The sequence below is a fragment of the Lactuca sativa genome, chromosome 5 (genome assembly GCF_002870075.4).
Source record: "Lactuca sativa cultivar Salinas chromosome 5, Lsat_Salinas_v11, whole genome shotgun sequence".
Lineage (NCBI taxonomy): Eukaryota > Viridiplantae > Streptophyta > Magnoliopsida > Asterales > Asteraceae > Lactuca > Lactuca sativa.
The window spans coordinates 233,664,422-233,669,951 of record NC_056627.2 but is presented as its reverse complement, the minus strand read 5'-3'; positions in this window follow the sequence as shown (position 1 = coordinate 233,669,951).

Here is a 5,530-nt window from a genome sequence, read left to right as displayed (position 1 = left end):
TCATACGCCCTTATTTTCGGTTTTTACTTGTTTTTGGGGGAGAATACAAGTATTATGTGATGGTCTATGTGTGTTTGCATGCTATATGTGATTTCTTTAGTTTTTGGTTGTGATAATATGTAATATTTGTTATATTTCGAGATCTATAGCAAAAAGGGTGAAAGAATCATAAACAAAAACATAATAAACAACATACAACATAGATCTAAGGGTCCTTAAGTTTAAAAAGTGAAAAACAAAACCAAAGAACCTTACAAGTGTCATTTTTGCAAAAATAACAAAGATTGGGTGTAAATTGTAAATTGACAGTTTTATGAGGTTTATAAGTTGTTTATTTGTATAAAAGCTGATTTTTATGAAAATAATACTTTTCAAAGGGTCAAAAACATAAATTTTAGCTTAATGGGCCTAACTATTTTTGGGCCCAAGGTTGCGAAATAAATGAGGTTTTCAGGGGATGAAATGGAAAACTTAACAAACTATTGGTCTAAAATGTAATTAAACTGTTTCAAGGGCTAAAAATGAGTTTATTACCAAATTTGGACTAAAAATGCAAAGTTTTTGATTTTGGGGTCAAAATTGTAAAACTTACGGAAATTGGGCCCAAAATGTAAACTTCTTACAAATTAAGGCTGCAAATGACAATTGCAATAGTTTTGGACTGAAATTACTATTTAAATAAAGTTTGGGTGGAAAATGTCAAGAAAAATGGTTTAAGGACAAAAAATGTAAATTTTCATAAAAGGGGACTAAAAGTGCAATTTTTATAGAAAAAGGGGCCACAATGGTTAATCTAAATGTTTTTGGGCCAAGTAAACAATTACAAATGTTTGGGTTAAAAATATCAAGTTTATAACATGTGTGTGTGTGTCTATATATATATATATATATATATATATATATATATATATATATATATATATACGTAAACCTTCGTTATAATTCGAACGTTAAGTAATTCTTTTTTTAAAACATAGTGAACAAACATTTAGTAGACAACAAAATACCAACAATACGAACTTAAACTCGATAAAACATAAGTGATTCAATGGTTGGGCTCAAATACCTTCTATTCGTGTTATTGGGCCTTTGTGGCCGAATATCATGATTATTGGTTCCAACATAAATACACATGTTTATTGGGCCTCAGGGGACCCAATTACATGCCTAATGGACCCTCAATGGCTTTTGCATGCTATTGGGCCTTAGTGGCCCATTTGCATTGCTAGTAAGGTCCAAATCGATCATATGCATGATGGGCTACCGTGTCCGTCACAAACTCTACAGCCTATAATAACATACGTGATTAGTGGGCCTCTGTTGTCCTCTTCTCTTCGTTGGTTAGGCTTACCCCTTTTATTCTTGTAAACATAAATCATGTTGTTAAACAAGGCTATTCAATTTCAGTTGGATTTAGTTGGATTTAGTATGAAGTGTTATATGCCATTTTCATACCATGAATCGTTAGAATCTTGTATAAGCAAGTTCCAAGTGTTCAGTTGTTATTTTGGGTTCTGTTCGGGATCGGCTCTGGGGTATTTTGTGAGACATCTGTGATTAGCTTTATTGGGGTAGTTCCTTTGTATCGTTGGGGTATAACGGTTCCACCATCTATTCTGGTACGATCGGTTGTTGCCTATCGGAGAGCTTCTAAGTTCCAGTATTACCGTTTCTAGGAGAGGGGTTGTATCAGAATGATGCTAGTGTTAGTCGCATGGGTCGTTTGGCCACTGGATGTTTCAGGGGATTGTATTCTCAGATGGGTTGTGTTCAATTAGAGTTCAGTGTTTCTGCAAGGATTCAGCAGCTAGAGTAAAGGATAAGGCTTCTAGCCGCCAACATGGGAACTCAAGGAGTTGGTATAGTTGAAGGGTTTTAGTATACTACAACATCCTATGGTGCACATACAACCCTAAATACCTTAGATCTATGTTTTCACAAATTATACATACAAATGGTTTCCAAGGCATTAAACCTATAACTAGCATGCAATTGAGAAAAACAATACAAGATACTAGCTAGGATAACATACCTCTTTGTTGGAGCTTGATTCCATGGATCTTAAGAGCCTAGTGCCCCAGGTGTGAAACCTCAAATGGTTCACACAACACCACCACCTACATGGAATAACTTCAGAGAGAAGTTCTTATGCTCAAATCAGCTAGCCGTCATATATGAATCCTTTTGGGCCGGTTTCTTGAGCCATGGGGTCCATATATATTGTGGCTATTAGGGTTACACCATCTAACTCATGACCTTCCATATTCTTCATGCTCCATAGGTTAAAACCTCCATGGCGTATCCGTGTATTACTCCATGGGTTTAGCCCAACATGAAGAACTATGGATCATAGGCCCACATATATAAGAATGAATGATTTACACAATCAATCCCCATATATTTAATTAGTCTCCTTTTCATCACAAAATTAATTCCAAATTAATTCTTGATCAATACTAATTAAATAATATGATTTCATATTAATATATTAGAACTTATAATATATTAACAAATCATAAATATCCTTTTTCTCACAAAAGTCTATCCAAATTGTTTCGATGCCATGCAACCCAAATGGACCATGCCAAATCAGGTGAAGTACATACCAATTATAGTTTTGGACTTAGACACTAATCCAACAGTCTCCCACTAGGATAAGTCTAAAACTAGTATTGCGTATGACTCTACAACCTGACAAGCAATCGTAGCTCTTAAAAGTCGTTGTCGCACTCTGAACAAATAAATGACACGTCCATTAGATAAGGGATCATATATTCCTCCATTCTAGATATCATATGGACTGAGACATGGATTATAATCATTCTCTCTATCCATTTGTTGTTTCCCGATTTCCGATTTATGACGACTGACTAATTGACCAAATCAAATCAGTCCAGGCCCGACCGAACACTTATGTTTGTCATCACTAAATCATCGAGGGGCCCACATATATCGCTTTTATCCCTCCATAGATAAAAGGAATGGATAAACTTCGCTCATATGCTTGTCCTACTACTTGTTGAATCATACACAAAGGTACGTTTTATAACAGTGAGTTACCGATGTGTTTTCGTACAATCAATGCACAACCAACTCATAGGCAACAACTCATATCTATAGGTTTGAAGAATATAAGACATTTCGTCTCATGATCACTCATGATAAAATCCATGAAGTGAGTCAAATGAGCGTGGGTTTTATCCAATACTCGAATCTCATTCCAAGAGCACTCATGAATGTTGCAGCAACTTTTGCTCTGTCTAAACAGTTTAGAAATCTACAAACCCAATTCATGATAGTCTTGTCTTAATACCTACTTCCAACATATTATCGACTGTGGATGGTTTAAATAACTTAGTCATTCGGGAAGAATGACCTAGTTATTCTGGAAGTCAAAACATGCAAAGTGAAACACAAGAATAATCGAATCCAATATGGTCTCAAAACTTATGAACATAAATAAAACACCTTTTATTTATCACCATATTGATTACACATTATTTATTGTATAATGTTGCGATTGATCAACTTTATACTTGAATCTGAAACAATAGTCATGCCGCTCCAAGCATGCATACTATGATTGTCCAAACAATAGTTATGCCATACTCCAAGTATGCACACTATGTTTGTCTATGATCCTTACTTCGTGGAATAGACCAATTGAACATGATTCCAATGATGCTTATTTCACTGTCCCAATCTTTATCGTAAATGTAAGAATTCCCAATTCCTAACATTTATCGAAATCTATTAGATTCTATACTTATATGCATTGATCCTCTTGTAATGACTATGCACAAAGTCACAACGACTTGTCAACAAACATTACATAGTATTCCAATAGAGATCAATTCAACGGAAACAAAGTCTCAAATTCAAAGTACATTCCTTTGAACATCCTTCTTGCATTAAGTTTTCTAATCTTACATAGATTTAATGAATATCATCCTCTTATGGAAACATTTCCACATTCCCATTTTGACTATCACTTCTGAACAAGAGTTGCCTCTTTTAAGAATATGTCAATATGGTCCTTTCCAAATATTTACACCATACTTCCAACTGTCCATGAGCAACTAATCTTTGGTAAACCTCAGATTGTCCTCAACAATTGCTTAATCATTTTAGACATACACAGTTCTAGTCCTTTTTCCCTCTTAATACCCTAGGCATTTGGAAAAATTAGAACGGATAAATACTATAACACATGTAATCGATTCTATACCTGAAGCATATGGGATACAATTCATGATGTCTCACATAACGACATGATCCTAGACCAATCTTTTACTACAATATTTTTTATTTGCCATGTTTTCATAGTTCGACTATGAACAGGGATGCCATAATTATAATCGAATTTTGAGAACGCCATATATATAGAATTTCCTTATGTTGAACCATTCAAACATAAAATTATATATATATATATATATATATATATATATATATATATATATATATATATATATATATATATATATATATATATATATATATATATATATATATCCATGACTAAAGATGATTAAAATCTCAATCTAAGCTTTTAGAATTGAAATGAAGTATAATTTCCTCTCCCTTAACTATAGCAGAACAATTTTTCCCAATCGAAACTTTTGTTTTTTCTATAATTAACATTGCTAACTTGCAAAACATAATATAATAGTCATGCTCCCACTAACATGATAATTATTAGCATAACACTTATGCTCCCACTAGCTTTGACATGTAATTAGAAATCAGTTGGACTTCTAGAAATCTATACTTTATTAACTTTCTTACCAAACTTCAGATTTTTGATATGAGATGCTTTGATAAAACTTTATCAAAATCATACACCTTTCCTTAGATAGCTCACATGTGTGTCTAAACAATTTGTAGGATTGTGAAAAGGGTTGTCGTAATCATAGTCTCAATTTTTTAGACCTTTTCCATTTAACAAGTCAATATTAGTGTGCCGGTTAACCACACACGTCTCCACTAATGACTTTGAGAATGCAAACATCATAATTGCTATCTACTTAAAATCTATTTACCTCCCCATCATTTTCATGAATCGGAGTGAAACCTTATGACACTTAGATTTTATGGTATTTGTGTTCCTATTCATGTGAATTTGTCATAACCATAATCATAAGATAAGGTTAGTGACAAATCCAAACTCATATGGACCGAACTTGTGCAATCTTAACTTCTTGCCACTTGGCAGCACAAGGGCCTACCATTCCTTCCTAGTAATTATGCAAACAACTGAGAACTCATAGAACTCACATGCATAGTCAACTTCAATTGGAATGGGCATAGAAACAAGAATATGTCAACACGATAGGTTGCAAACCTCATGTCGTGTGCTAGTGATAAACAACAAGTTTTATTCTTGATTAGTTCTTGAAATTTTTCAAGATCTTTAAGACTCCCAATGACTTATTGACATATAATATTCTCTTGTCAAGAACCATTCTTTGACAAAACAAATATTCAAGAGTTAGTGCGGATTCTTATCAAGACAAACACTTCACACATT